General features: G+C 38.4%; 1 long non-coding RNA gene across 2 annotated transcripts; it reads left to right on the forward strand.

The window, feature by feature from the left end:
* The first annotated feature begins 11,372 nt into the window (after window positions 1-11,372).
* LOC110278558 (uncharacterized) lies at window positions 11,373-14,856 on the forward strand. Of its 2 annotated transcripts, none has more exons than XR_008007343.1 (4): window positions 11,373-12,054; window positions 12,160-12,326; window positions 13,833-13,912; window positions 14,617-14,856. It is a non-coding gene; the product is annotated as an uncharacterized LOC110278558 (long non-coding RNA). The 2 variants fall into 2 exon arrangements; XR_002371436.2 differs by having other exon boundaries at window positions 11,373-11,993.
* The last annotated feature ends 577 nt before the right edge of the window (window positions 14,857-15,433 follow it).

Consider the following 15,433-nt stretch of genomic DNA (forward strand, 5'->3'; position numbering starts at 1 on the left):
AGAGTTTCTAAGGATAAGGAATCTTGGCTTTATATTCTTCAACCTTAGTTGCTGCAGGTTTATTCCCTACAGAGGTGGTTGGAGAAGCCTTCTTAGAGGGGTTACTATCAGCACTCTCAGGTGTCTGATTCCTCATTGGCGTTTGAACACCAGGACTGGGTGCAGGATGGGCGTTTAACGCCAGCTTTCCACCCTTTTCTGGCATTTGAACGCCAAAACTGGGCAAGGAATGGGCGTTTAACGCCAACTTTTCCCCCTTTTCTGGCGTTTGAACGCCAGAAGTATTCCTCTCTGGGCTCTTACTGTCCTCAGAGGGATTTTGGGCAGTGGTTTAGTTATCCTCTGTCAGTTGTTTCTTTCTTGGCTTTCTGCTGCTTTGAGTTGATACATTCAATGTCTTCCCACTCCTTAATTTACCAGCTTGGCATTCTTCTGTTATCTGTTTAGATAGCTGCTGTCTTGTCTGATTCAATTGTGCTTCCATATTCTGGTTAGCATTTTTAGTTTCTTGGAGCATCTCTTTAAACTCTGATAATTGTTTTGTCATCAGGAGTAATTGTTGATTAAGTTCAACAATCTGTTCTTGAGAATTAGGATCAATAGTTACTGCCATAGCTTCTTCTTTTATAGAGGACTCACTGCTTGAGTATAGATGTTGATTTCTAGCAACCGTATCTATGAGCTCTTGAGCCTCTTCAATCATCTTCCTCATGTGTATAGATCCACCAGCTGAGTGGTCTAAAGACATCTGAGCTTTTTCTGTAAGCCCAAAGTAGAAGATGTCCAACTGTACCCACTCTGAAAACATTTCAGAGGGGCATTTCCTTAGCATACCTCTATACTTCTCCCAGACATTATAAAGGGATTCATTATCCTCTTGTTTAAAGCCTTGGATGTCCAGCCTTAGCTGTGTCATCCTTTTTGGAGGGTAAAAATGATTCAGGAATTTGTCTGATAACTGTCTCCATGTTTTTATGCTTGCTGTGGGTTGGTTATTCAACCACCTCTTAGCTTGATCTTTTACAGCAAATGGAAACAGTAACAATCTGTAGACATCCTGATCCACTTCTTTATCACGTATTGTGTCAGCAATTTGTAAGAACTGTGCCAGAAACTCAGTAGGTTCTTCCTGTGGAAGACCAAAATACTGGCAATTTTGCTGTACCGTGATAATGAGTTGAGGATTTAGCTCAAAGCTGCTTGCTTTAATGGGAGGTATACAGATGCTACTCCCATATGCAGCTGTAATGGGGTTAGCATATGACCCCAGAGTCCTTCTGGACTACTCAATTCCACTTAGGTCCATGATGGAGAAAGGGAGCTGATGTGGATATTAAAATTATTTTGAAAAACAAACTAAAAAAAAGATATGATTTTGAAAATTAATGCAAAATTTCGAAAATTTAAAGGAAAACACAAAGAAGACACCAAACTTAGAAATTTTTTTTAAAATAAAAAAAGAACTAAGGACATGTAATTTCAAAAATTTTAAAGAAAATAAAAGCATGCAATTGACACCAAACTTAAAATATAAAACTAAATTCAAATAAAAGACACTAAACCACAAAAATAAAATATTTCTAATCTAAGCAACAAAATAAACCGTCAGTTGCCCAAACTCGAACAATTCCCGGCAACGGCGCCAAAAACTTGGTGCACGAAATCATAATCACACTTTTGCAATTCCGCACAACTAACCAGCAAGTGCACTGGGTCGTCCAAGTAATACCTTACGTGAGTAAGGGTCGATCCCACGGAGATTGTCGGCTTGAAGCAAGCTATGGTTATCTTGTAACTCTTAGTCAGGATATCAATAATTCTCAGATTTAATTATAAAAAGTAAAAGAACATGACATAAATACTTGTTTTGCAGTAATGGAGAACAGGTTGAGGCTTTGGAGAAGCTATATCTTCTGAATTTCTACTTTCCTACTGTCTTCTTCTTCATGCACGCAAGGCTTCTTCCATGGCAAGCTGTATGTTGGGTTTCACCGTTGTCAATGGCTACCTCCCATCCTCTCAGTGAAAATGTTCAATGCGCTTTGTCACAGCACGGCTATTCATCTGTCGGTTCTCGATCATGTCGAAATAGAATCCAGTGATTCTTTTGCGTCTGTCACTAACGCCCCACAATTGTGAGTTTGAAGCTCGTCACAGTCATTCAATCCCTGAATCCTACTCAGAATACCACAGACAAGGTTTAGACCTTCTGGATTCTCAAGAATGGCCGCCAATGGATTCTAGCTTATACCACGAAGATTCTGATTAAGGAATCCAATAGATATCCACTCAATCTAAGGTAGAACGGAGGTGGTTGTCAGACACACGTTTATAGGTGAGAATGGTAATGAGTGTCATGGATCATCACATTCATCAGGTTGAAGAACAAGTGGTATCTTAGAATAGAAGCAAGCGTGATTGAATGAAAAACAGTAGTAATTGCATTAATCCATCAAGACACAGCAGAGCTCCTCACCCTCAACCATAGGGTTTAGAGACTCATGACGTAGAAGATACAGTATGAAACGTGTAATGTGTCATGAGATGAAGATACAATAGCAAAAAGTCCTACTTATAGTGAACTAGTGACCTAGGGTTTACAAGAATGAATAAATGACATAAAAATCCACTTCCGAGGTCCACTGTGCTTGGGCTGAGCATTGAAGCTTTCATGTGTAGAGACTTTTTCTGGAGTTAAACGCCAGCTTTTGTGCCAGTTTGGGCGTTTAACTCCAACTTTTGTGCAAGTTCTGGCGTTAAACGCCGGGAATTTTGAAGCTGATTTGGAACGCCGGTTTGGGCCATCAATTCTTGGGCAAAGTATGAACTATTATATATTGCTGAAAAACTCAGGATGTCTAATTTCCAACGCAATTAAGAGCGTGCCAATAGGGCTTCTGTAGTCCCCGAAAAATCCACTTTGAGTGCAGGGAGGTCAGAATCCAGCAGCATCTACAGTCCTTTTTCAGCTTCTGAATCAGATTTTTGCTCAGGTCCCTCAATTTCAGCCAGAAAATACCTGAAATCACAGAAAAACACACAAACTCATAGTAAAGTCTAGAAAAGTGAATTTTAATTAAAAACTAATAAAAATATAATAAAAATTAACTAAAATATACTAAAAATAGTGCCAAAAAGCGTATAAATTATCCGCTCATCAGCAAGGTAATAGTGGAAGGAAGCATGTACAAAGGGAGAACACATAAAGAAAATAAGGAGGAAGCACACACTGAAGTGTGCGTACGCACAACTACCTGTGCGTGCGCACAACCACCTATGCGTACGCATAAGTGAAAATTCAGCGAAGTGTGCGTGCGCACACATCTGTGCGTACGCACAGGTCCCTGCACGTGGATTCATTAATGAAACACGTGATCCATAATTTTGAGGGCCTTTGGCCCAGTTTTGGAAGGCTTTATGCTGAATGGAAAGTGCTATATAAAGGGGAATGGAAGCCATATGAAGGGGGGAGCTTAGGACACTTTTCTTTTAGGTAGAACATGCATTAGGAGTAGGAGTAGTGTAGATTAGGGAGTGCTCTCTTAGGGTATTTAATTAGGGTTTATTGTAGCATTTTATAGCAAGCTTTGATATTTGATTTTGCTCATCTTTATTATAAGTACTCTTAATCTTCTCCTTAATTACACTACTTTTGCTTTTATTTTCTTATGGTTCAAGTTACTTTGTTTATATATGCAATTTTGGTATCTTGAAGTTTCGATTGATGAATCCAATAATTTATGCCTTCTTTATGTTTGATTGAATGTTTATTGTTGATATTGTGAATAGTTTGGATATAGTTTTCATTTTCCTTTGCAAATTCTCATATTTTGGTTTTATGCCCACCAAGTGTTTGTGAATATACCACTTGGTAATTTTGAGTAGATTTTCACACCTTGACTTGGGATTTGACTTACCAAGATACTAGAGTCATAATGTCTGACATTTAGTGGTAATTATTGAGTAGTTAGTTTACTCTTGTTTCTGTTGACGCTAGCTTTTTACCAATTAATTTGGTAAGTTAGCTAGGACTTATGGGTTAAGGTCAATTATGCTTGCTTGACCTACTCTTTGATGTTAGGGGTTAACCAAGTGAGATTGACTCATCATAATTATCATAGTTGTGGTTATGACGATGATAGGATTCCTTGAATCCTCATTCCCAAGTCAAGGCTCTTTTATACATAGCTTTGCATTTTCACTAGTTTTGACATTATTTTCCTTTTAACTGCATTTATCAATTTTGATCATTTCTTAGTTCTTTCATTTCTTTAGTTCTTTTAATCTTTCGTTCTTTGATTGCAAAACCCTCTTTGCCCCACAACCAAACGCTTGACACTTCAATTGCATCCCAAGGAAGAACGACTCGATGTTTAATTACTCTTGATTTATATTTTGTATTGGAAAAATCAAACTTTGATGTTTGGGATTTAATTGCCCGGTTCGGACTATACTTACAACAGAACTACTTTATCTAATTTCTGAACCGGTACAAATGCTACTTCATCATATGCCTCACTTGCTCCGGGTTGAGATGATTGTGAGCTTCCTGGGTAGATGCAGTAGTCGCCCCACTTGCTACACGATGGTATTTATGATTGATCATAGTCTCCTTGGGCAACACAGTGACTCGCCCCTCGCTGGTTCCAAGTTGAGATTTCACATTCCTTTGATATAACCGTGCGATGGATAATTGAATATTTATATATATGCATATGCTTTGAGCTTCGTGTCGTTGGGACTGTCCAGGGTTTGCTACTAGACATGTCGGGTTTGGCTGGATCCCCGACAGATGATATCATCGGTCATAGGACAGACATGCATCATGTGCCTTTGTATGATTTGTTTAAGTATGCCTAGTTTGGTTTGCTTATTTATTTATACATGTCTATATGCTACATGACTTAACTGCTGTATCAGTTTCCTTAATTGTGTATTACTTGTATGCTTTATATATTTTTGCAGCTGAGATATCCCTTATGCTGGCGAAGGTGACGCTGAGGGTAGTTCCATCGGTGATAAGGAAGTTTGATATAACAAGAGGTGAAGAGTTAGATTAGAATTAGAATCCCTTAGATAGAGTACTGAATTTTTGGTTTAGTATAATCTTTAAGCTGAAAATCTGAATGTCGGGGGTTCTAAGATTGCCTCTGGCTTTCCCAGGACCTTATATATATGTGGGCCCCTTTACTATACTGAGAACCCCCAGTTCTCATTCCATACGTATTTGTTATTTTTCTGATGCAGGACATGACGCACTTCGCTAAACGTGTTGGGTTTGCTTTCTTGGAAGCGAAGACTTGTATTTTGAGCTTTTTATATTATGTACTTAGTTATATATGTTCTTTCTTCTTTATAAAAACATGGTTGCCCCTCTTAGAGGTTGACTTTGGAGAACTAGGATTTGTATTTGTCTTTTGGTTCACTGTTGGGTTGTATATATATATATATATATATATATGCTAGCCGACCTTTGCTTCGCAGGTCGAGTCTAGAGCTTGATTATGTAACTATCCTTTGGAATTCTCTTTATATATGTGTTTCTTGGTTCTCTTTTCTGTATAAGCCTTCGATCTTAACGCTTTTCGTATGTGACGCAATTGTCTGGTTTCGATTTTGCTTGACATTTTCCTTCAAGGTTTCGAATTATATCATCCTTATTTTATATGTATGTATTTTTATTTTAGAGGTCGTAGCGCCTGACCGCCTTTGTTTTACGACCTAGGCGTAAAACACTGTGTGGTAGGGTATTACAATACCTGTCCTTACCTACCCCGATATGTATAAGAGGTTATAGGAGCGAGTAAGGCGAGGCGGGATAGGGTGTAGGTTTTTATTACCCATACATTGGGGTCTATATAAAATAAGGTTGGGCGGGGTGGGGTTGGGTAGTGTAAAAACTATCTCTACCTGTCTCATTACCATTCTTATTTATTTATATTATTTTTTTCTAGAGGTGGGAGGTGGCATATTCGTTTATTCTATCTAATCCTTTTTTTGTTTTTCAGATAGTTAGGTAAGATATGGAGTAATCAAGGAAAATCTTTTAAAGATTCTGCTGAGATCTTTGGCATTTATTATGCTAAAGTCATATGCTAGTGAGTCATGAGAGGCCATCTAGAATAGTACTCCCAAACACGGGGTACCATGTAATCGATTAGTCAGGTGTACCAAGGGTTATCTGAAATAGGAAGTCGATCTCGGACGAGATCCTCTGGCTTGGTTAAGACTGCTGTGCCCGATTTGTCGGAGTGGGAGGAGCTGCTGGTCTTTGTTCACCGGAGGAGGGAGGGCACCTACAAGAGACTCTGATGCTTAAGTTAGTACAGGTTTTAGGCAGGTTTTTTGTAGAATTGGAGTATCTGTTATATCTGGGTGCTCCAGCGTATTTATAGTAGTGTTTGATGATCTTCCTTTTGAGATAAGTTTGTTATTTTATCTTATCTTTCATGAGTGGGATCATATCTTTGGCTAACCGCTTTCTAGTAGACGGTGGTCCTTTTATTCTGGGCTTGCTTGGGCTTTCTGCAGCGATTGTCTGACCTCTTTTACAAAAGAGGTCGTTTAATGGGCCAACCTTTCAAAGAGGTCGGTCCCTTTGTCATCGTCCGACACGGACCTTATAGCTCGGTCCTGGTGTATGAACAGTGCCCCTGCTTGAGCTTCGACCTTTCCTTGAGGTCATGCTTTCTGAGCTTCGGCCTCTTTGGGGAAGTCATGTTCAAGCATCTGTCTTGGTCGTGCCTGATTTGCTCTTTCTCGTGCAAGTTTTGCGTTATTTAATGCTTTTCAAAACGCAAAGCGTTTTTGCTTTTAAATGCGGCGTCATTTTCGAGTGCGTTAATTTCCTTGGAAGCGTCCGAGTGCTTTTAAAGGCTATTGATTGGGCTTTATTGCTTTTGTTGTTATTTTTCCCTCTTTGAATTTTGTTTGAAATCAAAGGGGTTTTCCTTTCTTCATTTTTCTTTGCTTTACTCTGCTTCACTCTTGTTTTCTCCACGAAAAAAGTCACTTCATCTGGCTCTTTTCGATCTTGCTCCCAACTTTCTTCTTTTCTGAAGTTTTTGAGGCGTTTGTGGATCATTCGTGTTATGCTGTGCATTCGCTCCTACTGTTCCTTCTTCGTCGTAGGTTGGTACTTTGCATTCCTTTTCTTGATCATGATTCCTCCATTCGGTGTTTTTGTTTCTGCTGCATGCTTTGGTTTTTCATTTGAAAGTTTTGATCTTTTTTCTCTGATCTTTGAAAAAGGTTGAAGCTTTTCTTGTTTGCTATTTTCTTATTTGTTGAAAGGGATGGGGTTTTTTATTTTTCTTTGTTTCCTTGCGTTTCTCCTGGGATATATCTGCATTGCCCCTAAAGGGTGCCCTTGGGTTTCAGTGGTGATCCTTGTCTTTGTAATCCTTGGGGTGCCTTTTTTGCTATCGTACTTTGCTGTTTGCTGGTTTGTTTTTTGTTTTCTTTATTTTTGGCCAAGTTGCACAGTGGTGACGCCCCTTTCATTTTCTTAATGTAGGTGTAGTTTCTATGTCTTCTTGTAGAAATATTGTTGAAATGTCTACAAAGGTTCCTCTGGGTATGGCTGATTCGTTATATTCCATAGTGTTAAGGTGTGTTACTATGGCAGATCGGGAGTACTGTGAGAAATTTAGGAGACATCATAGAGTCTTTGGGAATAGGGAGGATGAGAAAAACTATGAGCTGGTGTTGCCCAACCCTGAGGAAAGGGTCTATTTTCCTCCCTTAAGTCAGACCAAACGTCCTTTCTTTTACGCGTATGATTGTTTCTTTACCAAGTTGGGTGTGACCCTTCCCTTTACCGAGTTTGAGTCTGACATCTTGTGGAACTATAATGTGGCTGCTTCTCAGCTTCATCCCAATTCTTGGGCTTTCATGAAAATTTTTCAATTGCTGTGTCAGGACCTAGATGTCCGATCTTCCCTTTGTCTTTTTCTTTATCTGTTTGTGATGACTAAACCAGGGGCGGCCAAGAAGAAGGCTTCTTGGATCTCCTTCCGAGCTACCCAAGGAAAAAAGGTTTTTTCTATTTTTGATGACTCCTTCCACGATTTTAAAAACTTTTATTTTAATGTCTGGGCTATTGAAGGTGTTCACCCCTTTTTTCTGGATGAGAATAATGAACCTGCATTTCCCCTTTGGTGGCAAAAGGACCCTGTAGTTCTTAAGTATCCTTTAGAGAGTGTTGATGAGGTGGAGAGGGCCTTTGTGGGTGTTTTGGAGGAGCACTGGGGGGAGCCTCCTCATTTGGAGACAAAGAAGTTTTTAGGGGATCCTGCTCTTCTCCGTTCCGAGCTAGGTAGTGTCTGACTTCTTTTAAGGTTTTTTGTTTGTCGTGGTTTTTGTAGCCGTTCACTATCTAACTGTTTTGTGTGGTCCCCTTTTTTCAGAGATGGTTGCTAGCTCTGATTCAATGAAGTTCCTCCGCAATACCAAGGAAACGGTGGCCGCCCAAAACATTTAAAGGAAGTCGTCGGGGTAGGGCTCTTCCCAGGTCCCGTCGAAGAAGTCGGACTCTGGTCCTCAGGGTCCGAGGAAGATCATCTCGACTCCTCAAGTTCGGGTGGCCTCTACTGACCAGCCTCTGACAACTTCTGGTGCATCTTTTTCTCCCTCTTCCACTAGGCCTTCTCCCAAAAGGCCGAGGACTGCTGGGGCTTATAATCTCAATGATCAGGACTTTGATGGCGTGGCCTTTGTTGTGGAGCACATTGCCTCATATGGTTTTGTGCCGATTGATGACGTATCTATTCTCCATCATCTTGACTTTATATCCAGTAATAGCATCCGGATGGCCAACCTCAGTGCTGCACTGTCGAGGGAGTTCAAGAAATCTCCTATCAATTCCACTAGTGCCTTTCTTGGGAAGGCTAAAACTGATTATGAGAGGGTGGAGGGGCTGAGGCTTGAGCTAGAAGCGAAAAATGTTGGGTTGGAGCTTGCTGTGGAGAAGGAGAAAGCCTGGGCTACTGCTGCCGAGGTGGCTGCCAACTTGGCTGAAGATATGGCAAAGAAGACTAAGGAGAGCTACACCTGGACTTATGGTGAGCTTCTGGAGGTTAAGCAAAAACTCCAGTCTGCTTATGATGATTATGCCGAGTTGTAGGGCTACGTAGTGAATGGCATTACTGCTCTTTATGAGAGTTTGAAAGATCAAGTCCGGGTTCTAGCTCGATGTCGACCTTGCCTTATTTAGTATGGACAACATTGTCAAAGATGGTAAGATCGTGCCGGACCCCGATGATGATGAGACTCCTGCCCCTGATCCTCCGGCCAAGTCCTCTGTGACTCCTTTTGTTGAGACATCCCGACCTGAGGCAGACCCCGATGTCGAGATCTTGAATGGTCTAGATGGTGTCGTCGGAGCTGTCCCAATCTCAGTCATTCCCCTAGCTCCTGAGGACGTGGCGACAGGAGCAAAGCTGGATCCTTTATAACTTCATTTTTATTGTTTTGTCGATAATGTGTTAATATGGTCCGACTTGTGGACCTTTTAAACTCTTTTATTGTAATCTTTTGGGTTGTTCCTGGACATTTGCAGTTGCTTTCTAGCAACTTTTTTTTAGTTTTTAATCAAAACATTTTCACTCTTGGGTTGCAGTTTAAGCAACCTTTGAGTTTTTAATGTTTTAACTTCCTAGAACTTTGTTGTTTTGACAAGTCTGGTAGTGTGCTGGCCAATTTTCGAGGGATGCTTTTGCTATTTTCCCCTTTCTGGTCTTCACCTTGGGGTAGCGTCCCTTCTGAAGCCTTTCGTGTATTGCACTTCTTTTGGTTGTGTTGACAGCCTTGTTGAGTCGCTTTCTCGATCTCACTCTTTCAAACTTTCAGTTGATTTCTAATAACTTTCTAGGTAGTTACTACAACATTTTGGGTATAGTCACGGTTTTTTTGGAAAGGGTGACCATAGAGTACCTATGGTCACGGCTTTTTAAAAAATTGTGGCCTAAAACGGTCTATAGTCACAGTTTTGAGGGGTGACCTAAAAGGGTCTATGGTCACGGTTTTTTACAGTGACCGAAAAGGGTCTATGGTCAAGGTTTTTCAAAATAGGGTGACCTAAAAGGGTCTATAGTCACGGTTTTGGGGGGTGGCCTAAAGGGGTCTATGGTCACAGTTTTGGGGGTTAGCCTAAAAGGGTCTATAGTCACAGTTTTGGGGGTGATCTAAAAGGGTCTATGGTCACGGTTTTTTACAATGACCAAAAAGGGTGACCTAAAAAGGTCTATGGTCACGGTTTTGGAGGGTGACCTAAAGGGGTCTATGGTCATGGTTTTGGGGGTGACCTAAAGGTGTCTATGGTCACGGTTTTTTACAATGACCAAAGAGGGTCTATGGTCACGGTTTTTCAGAAGGGTGACCTAAAAGGGTCTTTGGTCACGATTTTGGAAGGTGACCTAAAGGAGTCTATACTCACGGTTTTTTGGGGTGACCTAAAGGGGTCTATGGCCACGGTTTTGGGGGTGGCCTAAAAGGGTCTATGGTCACGGTTTTGGGAGTGACCTAAAGGTGTCTATAGTCACGGTTTTTCGGAAGGGTGACCTAAAAGGGTCTATGATCACGGTTTTAGAGGGTGACCTAAAGGAGTCTATGGTCACGGTTTTGAGGGGTGACCTAAAGGGGTCTATAGTCACAGTTTTAGAGGGTGACTTAAAAGAGTCTATGGTCACGGTTTTTTATAGTGACCAAAAAGAGTCTTTGGTCACGACTTTTCAAAAGGGTGACCTAAAAGGGTCTATAGTTACGATTTTGGGGAGTGACCTAAAGGAATCTATAGTCACAGTTTTGGAGGGTAACCTAAAGGGATCTATGGTCACAGTTTTAATCATTTGAGTAATAAAAAATTAAGTTGAATACTATTAATTTTAAATTAAAAAATAATTTAGAACTTAATAATATAAAAAATAATTTAATAACTTAATAACGATTAACAACTAACCCATCATCAGTGATTTAAAAATGACTTTTATAAATACTTTAAGTTTAAGTTAATTACTGTTTATATACAATTTTTATTATAATTGGTAATTTTATAATTTGAAATTAAAGTTTCGGTGATAAAAAAATAATTAAAAATTATATCATTTAATTTGATTAATTAATATTGAGTTTAAACTATATTTTATAAAAATGTGATTAATATATTTATTTTATAACTTAAATTAAAAATAATTAATTAAATTTAGCAATATATTGATAAATAATGCTTTTAAATATTTTTTGAGTATATTTAATTTTAAAATTATTGTACCCTTCAATTTTATTAAAATATCTATTCATATCTATTTATATTTTTTTTTATAAAATCTCTGATTTCTAATCATAATTCCTAAATTGAATCAGAAATCCTAATTCCCAAATTGAGAAATAGAAACCCTAACCCTTAAACCCTTAACCCAGCCACCGAAACCCTTCCCCCAAACCCAACAGCTTACATGAAATAGAAAACAAAGAGAAAGAGACTGAGAGAGGGAGGCGCATCGCCGGTAGGGATTGGGCCACCGTTGCGTGGTCGTTGAACTAGAGGGAAGAGCTGCCGCCGCCACGCCTCACCGTCGAAGCTCCACGTTGTTGTCACCGCCGTTTGCGAAGAGAGAGGAAGCCCGCGAAGTCGCTGCTGAGCCACCGCCGCTGTGTCCTACCTGCGCCGCTGTTCAAGCCTATCCCCATCCATGGAGTCGCGAGGAGCGCCGCAGTCATCGTCGTGGTGTGTGGGCTTCGTGCAAAGAGAAGTGACAGACTGTGACAGGAGAGGAGGTGGACCGTTTCTGCTGTTGTCGTGCCGTGAACGCTGCCGTGGTGGATGGCGTCACCGCTGTCTAGGTTCCTGTGGTCCAAGTCGCCATTGATGGAGAAGACGCCACTGAGGAGCAGAGCCTCTATTTCGTGCCAGTCACGACGAAGCTGCCACGGGTGTTGCTGTCTCGCTGCCATCGAAGGTCCATCACCGCCAATCCACGCCGCTGCTGAAGATGGTATGCCAAACTATCGTCCTTGTTGCTGAAGAAGACCATTGGAGTTGCTATTCTGGCTCTGGTCTATTATTTTATTTGATCCTGTTCCATTTACACACTTCTTTTGTCACTGCCATGCTTGTTAACGATTTGATTTTTAGTATATTCCTTGTCCTGAATTTTTCAGAGTTGTATTTGCTCTTGCTTCCTATTCGATTCAAATCCTTTGTCCTATTGCAACCATCGTCGATGCCTTAGGAAATTGAGACTGTTTTTATTCCCGTTAATGCTCCTGCTGCTGTTCGATTGATGTCGCTACTGCTGTCTTGAGTTCATTGTTAATGCGTCATTGAGGTAAGGTATTTATTTTTAAAATTTAATGGTTTAAATTCTAGAATGCCTACAAAGTTAATTGGATAAGTACAAATGGTTAATAATGGTTAAAAACTATTTAGTCGATATGAACGACTTGAAATGCATTTGAAAATAGTAAGTTGTTGTGATTATTTTAAGCTGTGACTATAATTAGATGCGGTTGTGAATAATGATTAATTTAGTGTGGTTTATTAAATTGAAATACGATGAGTTAATTATTGGAAAGCTGTCGTATGGATAATTGATAAACTGAGTTTAGATTATGGTTGTGATTGTGACTGGTTTTGATGCTGTGAGTGATTAACTAATGAGATTGATTTTGGTTGGAGACTGTGGTTCTTATTGGTTTTCAGATTGTTTTGTAATTACTGAAAATCCTAACTTTATTTGATTATGCTGAATTGGTTGAGATGTGGCTGTATTCTGATTATTGAGAATAAGTGCTTGTTGTTGTGATTTTAGATATTTGATGTATCGGAATGGCTGTAAAACTGACTTGGGATTTGTTGGAATTGGTTTTGATGGTTGTTAATGTTAATTCATGATTAATTAGAATTAAGTTTGAGAACTGCTAAAAGATTGAAGTTTGATTACTGAATTATTTTCTTGAAATCTGATTTTTATACTAAAATAGTAACGTTGCTAATAAATAAACGACTTAAAAATATGGAAGGTTGATTTTTGGAATACTACTTGATTGAGTTTAATTTTGAAAGAATTCTATGATAAGTGAAACTTAGTTATGAATTGATGAGATGGAAGTTAAATTGATGGATTGTGTGGGAATTGCGGGTTATGATTGAATTGTTAACTATTGTGAATTGTGAATTTTCTGATTGATTAAGAATCTCCTATTTGGTAATTGTTGAGAAAAGGTGGATGAATTGTTATTGCATTGTTATTGTAAGGTGATGATCTTAACAAAGTAAATCTGCAGCAAGTTTTGGTGGATTTTGATGATTATTGGTATTTTATGGCAAGATGTCTTATACTCTTATTAACCCTCTACCACAACTAATTTTATTTTTGAATGTATAGGTGCTATATTTTTTACTCTTATTAACCCTCTACCACATGTACATTGGTTGTTAGTGCCATATTGTGTGTAGTTAACTTATCTCATTCATAAGTCGTAAGCATGATTGAAATAATTTTTTTGGTGCTGTAATTTCAATTGTTTTGAATAGAAATAATTTTTTTCAAGTACACATGATTAAAAAAGTAACTACTAAATCAGCCGCAAATTCTTTTTTGTTGATTTTTGGTCTTATATTATTTTTGGTCATATAAATTTTAGTTTTTGTAGAATTGATTTTATATTAAATAAAGAGAATAAGTACAAAAAGGTACATTAAACTAATAAGAGTTAACTTAATATGAGAAATTTAGTATAATAAGAGTAACTTAATAAAAGTCAACTTTATTTATACGTTGATTTGTTCTGTTTATGTATTCCAATTACAATAAAATAGAACTTTTTTGTAGCAAATGGAGCTGGCTTTCTTTCACAATTGCTTCAGTGCCATATGTTCCTAATTTGCAATAAACAAGCTTCCCCTTCACAGGTTAGCTTAACTTCTCTGCTTCCTTTTGATTTTCCTTTTTATTTTTATGTTGTCATGAGACTAAGGTTGGGTTTGGAACCGTTTGTGTGTTATTATGAGTGGCTTTTGGCTTTCTTGTGCACTTTTTGTGTTAAAGGGAAAGAAAGAATCTTGTGCTTTGAATACTAACATGTGAATTAGTTATTCTAGTTTGGTTTTATATTTGCTTTACCATTTTTGTCACTCCCACCATCCTTCAACTGTTGATATGGTAATTAATTTCAAACTCTCTTTGTTTTTCTTATATTAGGTCTTATTCTTGTGATACTTCATCTAGAGTTTAAAATGTGTTGTGAATCATATAAGACAAAAAAGAATACATAAGTATTATTAGTTTATATATTATGACCATGAAAGAAAAGAAAACTGTAGTTGAGTTTACAGTTTAATAACGAATTTTGTGTTTTGATACTTTATTTTTCCAAATACTAATTTAGAGTAATTCTTAGCTTAAAGGACATCTAAACTTTCAAAAGAGTTATAAAATTTTATAAGAAAAAATTTTTAATTTTTAAAAACTTGTCTAAACTTTCAAAAGTTTTTAATTTTTAGTATATATGTAATGTATATATGTTTTGGTGATATGTTTTTTTCCCTAAGTTGAAGAAAAATAAATGTAAGTGTTTATGTCTAATGTGACTTTGTTTTGCATGTTAATGAAACAGGTGCTGAGCTTTCATATGGTAAAGTGGTTGAAACAAAAGTTTTCGAGTGTTGAGAAGGAAGAATAGCAATTCCAGAAACAATCTATCCTGGTAGAGTCTGAATTGTATTGCTCTCACGTCTGTGGACGTGTTAGTGTGTATATCACTATATAAAACTGATATTGAGACAAGTGTATTCACTCGACTATATTGATATGTTAATTGGTTACTTTAATCACAACTTATCTTAATTATTGATTATCATTTTTCATTTTTAGATTTATTTTGTAATTATCATCATTTTAGGACGTGATTATGCTTTAAAAAAAATTAAATCTCATAAAACAAAATAGGATATAGTCACGGTTTTAAGGTGGGATGACCATAGAGGCTATGGTCACGGTTTTAAAGAGGGGTGACCATAGAGGCTATGGTCATCGTAAAAACCGTGACCATAGATAAAGCTATGGTCACGGTTTAAGGAGGGGTGATCATAGATAAGGCTATGGTCACGGTTTTAAAGAGAGGTGACCATAGAGGCTATGGTCACGGTTTAAGGAGGGGTGACCATAGAGCTATAGCCACGGTGAAAACCGTGACCATAGATAAGGCTTTGGTCACGGTTTTAAGAGGGGTGACCATAGAGGCTATGGTCACGGTGAAAACCGTGACCATAGATAAGGCTATGGTCACGGTTTTAAAGAGGGGTGACCATAGATAAGGCTATGGTCATGGTTTTCAGGAGGGGTGACCATAGAGGCTATGGTCACGGTAAAAACGGTAACTATAGATAAGGCTATGGTCACAGTTTTTACGCGTGACCATAGATTAACCTATC

The sequence above is a fragment of the Arachis duranensis genome, chromosome 3 (assembly GCF_000817695.3).
Source record: "Arachis duranensis cultivar V14167 chromosome 3, aradu.V14167.gnm2.J7QH, whole genome shotgun sequence".
Taxonomy (NCBI): Eukaryota; Viridiplantae; Streptophyta; class Magnoliopsida; order Fabales; family Fabaceae; genus Arachis; species Arachis duranensis.